General features: G+C 26.5%; 1 long non-coding RNA gene across 1 annotated transcript; it reads right to left on the bottom strand.

Moving 5' to 3' along the window:
* Positions 1-2925: 2925 nt before the first annotated feature.
* LOC111629211 lies at positions 2926-4462 on the bottom strand. Its single transcript, XR_002757297.1, has 2 exons — positions 4410-4462; positions 2926-3471 (listed from the first exon to the last, which is right to left on the bottom strand). It is a non-coding gene; the product is annotated as an uncharacterized LOC111629211 (long non-coding RNA).
* Positions 4463-10643: the final 6181 nt, after the last annotated feature.

Raw genomic sequence — 10643 nt, 5'->3', positions numbered from 1 at the left:
ATTTATATCATTTTATTTACAAAACTGAGATAATATGGTATTAAATTTAGATTTTATTTAAGAAAAACATACTGTTTTTTGTATTTAAAAAAATTAAGAAATTAGATTCGAAGCATCGTAGAAAATTTAATTTAATATCATATTACTTATCATCGGACGAAAAATTATGAAAGTACAGAATATAGGCAATGAGAAAGCATCATTAATGTTTAAGCACAAGAAGTTGTTCATTTGATTATTGTAATTTTATCTATCAAACCAAAAACATATTTTGTTACCTTTATTCGAATTTTTAATTTATGATTATTTATTTATTTATATATTATTGATAATATTAGACTATTTCTTTCTTTTTTTTTCTACGTTTTATCAGAGTTTATGCTTTAGCTTGATGACTGTCAAATGAATAGAATAGGTTATGTATTCTATTAATTAATATAGTCTAATCTATCAGAAAAAAATAGAGATTTAAATTTTAATAATAATTTTTTAAATTATGTTTTTATTATTTTTGTAAGAAATTAATTTATGGATTGGATTGATGGAATAAGTCAACGGAACTCATGGACCATCTGCCAAGGAGGGGGTGCTTTCCAGGAGAGCTTCTATAGGAAACTGGCCTATATTTAAGTGTTATACACGTAAAGCCCGGAAAACTCCGTGTGGCCAGCATGTTCGCCAGGAGCCAACCCACGACCAGTGTTCAGTGTTATTCACTCGGTCATAAAATTAATTTATGCTAAACTAGTATAAATAAAACGGAATAAAAGGCTGTTCATAAATTACATGATACACATACGAGTGGGTGGGTAAGTAATCGTTACGATGCGTTACAAGGGGATGGAATTGTTTACAAAAACGTTACGTAACGCTAGGGTCTCAACATTGGGTTACAGAATGTTTCTGACATGTTGCGTATTGTTTATGTCACTGCTTTGTGCTTTATGCATGTAATTAATAAAATAATATTCGGTACTACGTAATTTATATTATTCCTTTGTACAATTAAGTTGAGCGAGAAAATGCGTTACGTTATTTTGGATTAGGTATCTGCGCAACAGCATTACGAGACGTTACAGAAGGGCGAAGTGATTGTCGAAAGCATAAAAATGGCGTTATGTAATTTTTGATGATGTCTAAAATTTTATCTGAATATTCAATAAGCATTAAAAATAATTATTCGATGTCAAAATCAGTGATCATTTAATACAAAAGTTTCTATTTATTATTTTAATTTGTGCAAATCTAAACGAGAGAAGCAGCGGAAGAGTATTCGTGGAAACGTTAAAGTTCATAATCGAAAAATATAAATATATTCTAAGAAAATATTTTAAATCAGCAATGCATTGTTTTCCAGTTTAAAAACGATAAACTATCAACAAAATGAAATTCAAATAAACTCATTTCATTTGTTTCAAATAACAAAAAGACAGCTGATCTAACTCGATTATATTGATCAAAATGCAATATTATTTTGTCACATGACGATTAAAATGTACGATTATCTAATCACAATAATTATTGTTAATCTTTTAAATCCATAAAACAGATAAGTTTTGTACCGAATTCCAATTAAAATTAAAATCTGTTCTTTTCCAAATTAAGAAGAAAAAAAGAAGAATATTTTAAACACACAATAGATAAGACATCAAATATTTATTTAGTGGGGCTAATGGCACTCGGTTATCATAAAGAATTATTATCAGCTAAGTCATTTAAAATGACTTTCTGGCACTCTTCTTTCGTTCGAAGATTTTTTTTAAAAAATTAGAAATTATGAATAAAAATTAAATTATTTACGAAATTTTAACATTTTAATATAAAAATTCAAATAAGTTTTAGAAGTTTAGAATTGTTGTTACTTGCTCCTGAATAAATTGCATGCTGCGGTAATACATTGATTAGGTGCTGATTAAATATTTATCAATATATATATTTTTTCCTCTTCTGTGTAGAAAGATTTATTTCTAAGTCGTCGTGAGAAAATTTCAAGTTTAAAGAAATAAAACTGATATAATTAATACACGAGGTACAGTACAGTACAGTAATTGATTTACTGTTATCAAATATTACGTATAGCCTAATTTAAAAACATCAATAAAGATAATTCTAAAAATTTAAATATACATTTTATGATTATTTAATTTTGTTTGCATACTTAGCATTTTAATACTAACCGCTGCTACATCGGCAGATTTATACATATATTTGCATTATACAGTATTTTGTTTATGAAATCTGATATTTTTTATATTAACGTTTATATTAATTCTATAAAAAAAATTGTCTGGCACGTGTAACAAAAATACGTAAAAAATGAAATATTACAATTACAGTACTTGATATTAATTCAACTGTGATTTTCACCATTTATATTTTAAGACTATTTTATGTTCAAATTTTTGTTATTAAATTTAAATAGTGTATCATTATACTTTCAAATTTACTTGATACATGCTTATAAATAAATGTAAATAATATAATATCAGATAATATGTTAGTAAAATCCATAGAGTGCCTTTTTATAGCTTACGAGGAAGATAAAGAGAGAGGAGATAGAAAAGTTGATTGGGATATTAACATTTACTATCCTTTTATTAATTTTAACACAGTTTAATTTTAAATTACTTTACTTTGATTTTTATTTTTAAAACGATTTTCGCTTCTCAAATGCTAAAATAGATCATAAAAAGTTTTTTTGTAATTTGCAATTTTTGTAAATAAATAAAGAAATCATTCTTTAATGATATTTTTGCACACAAATTGGCTGATTTAGAAGGTATTTATAAATTAAAAATATAATTTGAATCATAACTTTTGCTTTTATCATTAAATTATATTATATAATCGTAAAAATTACTATTAAAGTGTTACAAAAGGAATTTTGTACTTTTTAGCTCACTCTTATCTAACATAAGAAAAGAATACATTTACACAAATATTTTTATTTAATTAAAAACTTCATACACAATTTAATTCCTCTGCTAAATAAATATTTTGTATCAAAACTGGAAGACGTTTTTCAAATAAATACATTTTCTAATTTTGTCATCACAAATCCAAGCGAAAAGTTCATGCCATCCCTACTTTAAGATCTTGAATGAATAATTTTTGGTAGGAATTATATATATAATATGGCTATATATAGCGATTAGTTTTCGATTCTTTCAATGAATAATTGAGAAACTCCACGCACCAATTCCTGATACCAAGTTTTGCTTTACAACAGAATGGATAAACGATAACAGATTTGGTTACTTTTGAACAACTTTCACAGGTGTCCCTAATTGCAGTGTCAATTACACATTCATCTGGACCGTCCACCGTCCGAGCCATGTCAATTTTCTGTTTTAAAGATTCAATGTTCGTAAGTTTATCATCTACTGGAGATGTTACGGGAATCGAATGGACGGTAACGATGGTCGTCAACGAGCAAAGTGCCAAAAGAAACAAGCACCGGACGATCATTATCTGCAAAACAAAAAAATAAATAATAAACTTAGGACTTTAAGACAATTTTCATGTAGGCCTAAGTGTAGATAGAAATGATTATTAAATTCTGAATTTTAATTCGCTTTATTAACATAAAAAATTAAATTATGCTTAGATTTTAACTGAATAAATTTCAAAATAGTTATTATATTCAGTTTTTTTTAAAGACTAATAATGGTTATGTTTGGTTGTTTCTGTTCGTTTCAAATAAATAAAATATTCTATAGTCTTTCCTAGAATAAAAATGGTGACGACAGTCTAAATACGCCAAGGAAAATAATTCCGTGTTCATTACGAAGTAGAACGTAATATACATAGAACATATAATCGATAATTATAAGGTATGTTTAAACTGTTAAAATTTATTTCAAATTTTGTACTTTTGTAAGAAATTTGAGTTTATTTTTTTAAAAAATCAAGAAACGTCACACGCGTTATATGACGTAATATTTTGAATTTTTTGAAAAATTCAAACGTTACGTTTCGAAGAATTTGATTAGCTACAGTGGCGGAATGATACACATTCAAGATCCAGCACAATGGCTTCATCATTATTATTATTATCATTCCGGGAAATACTATAATAAATATTTTTATACAAAATTTACGAAAAGCGACGTAGCTTTTCCGTATTGTTGCGAAAACAAGAACAAGGCTAGAAATTGGTGCAGAGGTTAATTCTAAAAGTAAATCAATTACATTAATTACAGGAGGTAAAAAATTTAAAAAATGTTATAGAATAGATTAAAATATAATTACGTAGNAATAAATCAAAAAGATGTTATACCATTCATGACGATAACAATGTTGGTTTGCAATATGTATCATCATTGTTATCGTTCTTGTGTTTTGTCTTGAATTTAAAATAAAATCTAAAGCAATATCGAACCATATATATGAGTAGAAAATGAACTTACTGAATATATTATCTATAGAATATAAACTTTTCTGAACGGCAGTAGAACTTCCTTCTCTTTATCTTGATTCTTTCATTCCCTTTTTATACAGTATCTTACTTTTGACGTCATATCTGAACCAATCAAGAGTTAGATAACACTCGCTGTTATCTAACTCACTCCACGTTGGTACAGTACAAGCAATACGCAAAACCAAATTTAGGTGAAAAGTTCTCTAATTGGGGTTTTTTTAGTTATTATTTTGAATGTAGAAAACTGTTTCACTTAGATACGTTTACATATTATTATGATGTAAACATTTAGTTGACATTGATTCAATAACTTTTTTTTTTATAAAGAAAATGACCGAATGCAGATAACACTCATAAAACTAGTTTTTATTCAATTATATTTTGTTTCGGTTAGTTGAATCAAATTGTTTGTTGATAAAAAATATCAACAAACAATTTGATTTATATATTTAATTTATATTTAATTAAACAACATATTTAGTTAAAAACAAATCTTTGTTTTTGTTAAATAAGAATCCATAATTGTTTTATTTGAATAATGATTTTATATTAAATTTCTTGGAATGATTTAAAATTCAAGTTTTTAATAGTTTTAATGTGGAAACTTTTGTTTCTATTAATGTTATCGATTAGAAATAAAATAATTATAATTCATTAAATAGAATTTGAATGTATAATATAGCTTTTTACTTGTAATCTTTGGTGCACTCTCAAATTGCCAAAGAAAAATAAACAACGTTAGAATTTCTCATAAAAATTTTATATATTTTTCATTACTTATGTAATGTTATTCTTTTATTTTGATATGAATAAGTTTACATTTTTCTTATTATAACACTGGTTTAAAATAGAAAGACAGGGTGATAATGATCATCACCTTCGACATTCTTACAAATGTAAGTTACGAAATTATATTTTCATTTAGTTCATAATTATAGAATTGTTTATTAAATATTATCTCTTGAAAATAAAACGAATAGAAAATAAAAAGAATATTTAATATTTAATTGATGAGAAACGACGTTATTAACTTCATCAATATCAATTTTCTATCATTAGCAAGAAGAGAGCCATACAAAACACGATCCTTCCTGGTTTCCTCCGTTACCGAGAAAATTTGTAAAATGCGTTTTCCGTAATGTAATTCTGACAGATAAAAAACAGACATTGAAATCTCCAGAAATATCATTTCGAACTTTGCACTTCCAGGCAAACAAGTAAACAGGCACAGAGTGTGTGATCAAGGACAATGACGGGCTAAGGTCGACCATACCTTCTCATAGCAACAGCTTTTATATATAAAAGGGTTTTTTTGATCAAATTCTGTACAAGTGAGTCACTGTGTTAAGATAAACCGTTAGCAAAACAATGAAATTTTCTGTAGTTTTTGGAATAATTTAAATTTCTTACATACTTAATTTTGATCTTAATAAGTTACATATTACTGTATTATAATATACGCTTCATATATTATAAATAAAATATATACTTTCCTTTTTTTAATGTAGTAATCTTAAAACATTGTTCGACTACGTTCTAACATAGTAGTTACTAAATTTATATTTAGTAACTACTATTATTTTTCATATTATGCTAATGCGTTTGGATAAAAAATTTGAGTATCTCGCATGTTTTCGACCGTTTTTGATAGTTTAAAAGAATATTTTCGGACAAGTTTATTACTTTATTTTCCAATATAGACTATACATTTATTCGTTATCACTTCTAAGAATTTAATTTATTTTTTGCAATTTGATTTAACCATATCTAAAAGAGACAAACGTTAACACGTGAATTCCCGATTACCAATGTACGATCGGTTCAAGTAGGGGTGAGAAAATATATATAAATATATTCTGAAAATCAACAGGTTATATTTTATACATATTTTTTAAATTCCATTTTTCTCGAATAATATTCAGAAATTATGAAAAATAGCTTCAAGAACGTGAAAGTTTAGTGTCAGATATGAATTTAAAAAAAATTATTTTAATTGAAAAATTATTTTTCTAATATTTTTTTCTTACTTATATTATAGATAATGATTAAATAACAATATATATTTATAATATTATCAATAGTATGCTTGTGAAATGTGTATTTAGTAGGAATTATTTTCATAAAATAATAATAATTCACGTAATCTTACAATATGAAATTCTGTTCTGCTGCGATTTTACACTGAAAACTAATGCAATCGTTATCATCAATAGCATAAAATATTTCTAAGATTTTATATTCAATGTTAAATCATATATGATTTAAGATTGAATATGAAATTTCGAGTTTTTATTTGTGTAAATGGTAATCGTTCCGTGCAAACTGATACGCGGATATAGATTAAAACTCAAAAATTTTCATTAATTTTTCAATAATATATATTGATTAAAACTATAGATTTTTAAGAATTTAAATTATATCGATATTAATAAATCAAAAAGATGTTATACCATTCATGACGATAACAATGTTGGTTTGCAATATGTATCATCATTGTTATCGTTCTTGTGTTTTGTCTTGAAATTCTTAACAAAACAGATTTATAAATTTATAAATTCAAAAAGTCATGAACATTAATACAATTGTATCAATTTATTAAATAATATTTCATAAATACATAATTTATTCACATTTCTTTTAAGATTAGACTAATATATTTTCATTTACAGTTGACGTTTTAAATAAATATTTTAAACAGAAAAAATGAAAAGTCACTTTTCGTGATTTCAATACGTATAAATGCACAGTTGTATTTATAAATGCACAACTTTGATTTTCCGTTATAGCTTGTTAACCAAGAGAAAATTCTAGAAAGGTTTTGCACCAATCTCTAACTCCATTTGTGTTTCTACAGCAATATGGAAATGCAACGTCGCTTTTTGTAAATTTTGCACATCTTTCGCACAAGTCCCAGATGCCACCACCGGCAACACAATCTGCCACAGATCTTGTGACGGGCAACATCTTTGGCCAATCAAAGCCTAAACCTTCCACGATTCCAATCCAAGACATCACTAATAACATTAAAGATAATTCGGTTAAAATCTGCAAGAAACAAAAGATAAATAATAGAAATTAATTATTTTAATTTTAAAAAAAATCAATATGATTAATACTATAGTAAAAACTAGTATCAATTGATTCATTTTTTAAATATGGAATTTTATATTGAGAACAATTAAGCACAGTAATATTCCGACTTTAGGCCATAATTTTTTTGGGGATTTTTTTAATTCAAAAATATTTTTCATTGTAAAAGAATATATAAACGAATTATATATAAATAAATTAGAAGGATAATAATATTTTAAAAAAGAATTTAGATTAAAAACTCGTTTAAATACATAAAAATCAAATCAAAGCAAGTTTTTAACTAAGAATTTTAATTATCTGTTTGCGCTTAACTTCAATACAGTATTAGATTATGCTGAGTTATAATTGAGATTTTATTCTTAGCCAAACTTTTCCCGCGTTTAGCCACAAATAAATTCCTCATTGATAAGTTTTTATATCAGTTTAAAATCAATACTTCTATTAACGTGTCGCGTAACTTAGAGATAAGCTAAGAATACTCGATACGTACAGAAAAATTGCTGCAGATTTCAATTCGTTGCAAAACGAACAGAATTGAATTTCGGCTTAGAAACAGTTATCGAAACGAAACAAAATCTTGAACTTAAAGATATGCAACCTATTTAAATTGGAAAATGTTTATTAACTTTGTTCGGTGCAATAAACGGCCCTTGACATTTTCTAAATTTCTTTCCCATAAAATATCGATAGGAAAAAATGTCAAACGCTTAATTTAAAAAAAAATACACGTTAATGATTATAAAACATAAGTTTTAATTACTCGATCGAGATTAGTTAAAGCATTGTATTATTACAACAAATAAACAGAATGAATCAAAAGACGTCACATTTCAGAGATAGATATCTAGAAATTATAAGATAGATTAACTGGAGAAAGTTATGAAATATGTTCGAAAGTCAGATATAATCACATGGTATGTTACCCAACATACTAAGAGAGAAAGGAATAGTCAATTTCCTAAACAACCGAGGATAAAGTGCGTTCGATAACCTCTGACTCGATAGAACAACTTTCAATAACGAAGATCCGACTGACAGAATAACGGTGTTGTTCTTTCCTGGCAGGCCGATGTAGGTACTACATCACTCTCTAACGAGAGACGAGCGACACTTATTAACTAAACAAAACCCGTTAAGGGTATAACAAGATAGATCCCACCCACTCTCTAGAACAAACACCGCGATAAAGTTATCACTGCAGCAAATGATACACTTCAATACGGTCATTGAGAATGTTATTACGTTTAAACGCGTTCTCCTAATTTTAAATGTAATTTTGTATCAGTTATTAAATATAGAACTTAGCAGGAATTCGAAATAATTCAAAGAAAGCGATTTCCAGATTAAAATTCTTATTATAAAAATAAATGTGTTCGAAATTATATAAACTGCACGACGTAAATAGGCTTGTGTGTAACTTTAAAATGCACTTGGATTGTTGTAAAATTAATAGAAATCTTCTTTAAAAAGTGCCAATTAAATAATTTTCAATTGCAGATTATAAAAATTCGAACTTTTTCGTTGCCTGTTGCATTGAAAATATTATAAATACATTAAATTTAAAATGCCACTTAACTAGTTCAATAGTGTTAAGTACGGCTTTCATCATGTGATCATAGAATGTAAATATTTAGAATTAAATCGGATTAAATGTGATTTGTTGTCTTTGAAAATAAAATAAAATAACTCGAAGAATAATTTCGACTTTGTTTCACGGATCTAACTCTAATATTTATTCTTTTTGTTTATTCTTACGAGTTAGTATTATACCTTGTATATCTCAATGAATAATTGTTAAATGATTGCATATATTCGTAACGTTTTAATAAATTCCACTTGAAAATTATTAAATATGTATTTTTATTCTAACTTTAAATAAAACAAGAAGGCAGAAATTCATTTTTATGAATTATTTAACAATTTTGTAAAAATAAATAATCTAGTATTAAAGTTTGAAGTAAAGAATGATTTTTTCCTATAATTGAATGCTTCAAATTTCAATCTTAAATAGCTTTTTGGTGCATTTTTATAACAATAAGGGTTTAAAAGTCTCGATCAGTGTTACGTTCGTACTAGGATTGGCTTTGTACTGTACAGTACATAATTGCAGCTTACGGCTTCGCGTTACGAGTCTATAGCTTAGGGCCTCACATTTTTAAATGTGTCATTATTTGGGGAAGAGAAGGGCCTGCTATATTGTTATAGATTAGAACGATAACAAGTTTAAGTCCAGCCCTGGTTCTTACATCCATCTTTCTGCATGGACGTAGAACTGACCTAGATACGTTTTATGAAATTAAATACGAGAGAAAGTTATTGTCAGATTTGTTATCAATACACGTTTTAATTCTTTCATATAAAATTAATGCTCAAAACGTTTTAAAATGAACAAATATATTAAAACACTGGTTTCTCTTTTTCAGAATAATTTTTTTTAATTTTAAATAAAATTGATTTTTTGCATTAAAAAAACAATAACCTATTTATGAATTTTTAATTTAATTTTTCATTGCAATTTCTCTTTCGTTTAAATATGATGATCATAAAGCAAATTTCTTGTAAGATTTATATTAAATTTTGGTATTAGATTTCTGATTTTAAAATTTTGTCATAGTTTCTTGTCCAATCCGATAAGAACATGTATATTTACATTTCTCATATCTGGAACACAAGAGTCTCGTGTAACATAAGTATAAACGTCAACTTTATCATCCTATCGTATCTAGAAATTTCTAGCTCACCAATGGCCGAGTGAATTAAACTACTCAACTGGTTTGCGCCTCACCAACGAGCTGATCACGAGGAGTTTTCCGCATTTTCTTCACGTGTTTAACACCTAAACAGGGACAAGTGTGCTGTAGAAAGTCCTCCCGGGAACATTTCCCCCCCTTGGCTGATTGCCCAAGTGTTGCGTTGTGTTATTCCATCAATCTAGCTAGAAATTGTGTAGTATTTTGAAATAATATATATATATATATATATATATATATATATCACTGCAATTACCCTCTTTTTTTTAAATTAAAAAACAATATCCTACAGATGTTTTGGGAAGTAAAGCCTATTTTTATGTACATAAAATTGAAAATTTATAGCAAAAAGCAGCAAAATAAAAAAAAAAAAAAAAATA

This window comes from Centruroides sculpturatus, unplaced genomic scaffold (assembly GCF_000671375.1).
Source record: "Centruroides sculpturatus isolate CEXI.00-Female unplaced genomic scaffold, Cexi_2.0 scaffold495, whole genome shotgun sequence".
Taxonomy (NCBI): domain Eukaryota; kingdom Metazoa; phylum Arthropoda; class Arachnida; order Scorpiones; family Buthidae; genus Centruroides; species Centruroides sculpturatus.
This window is presented reverse-complemented; position numbering and strand designations above follow the sequence as displayed.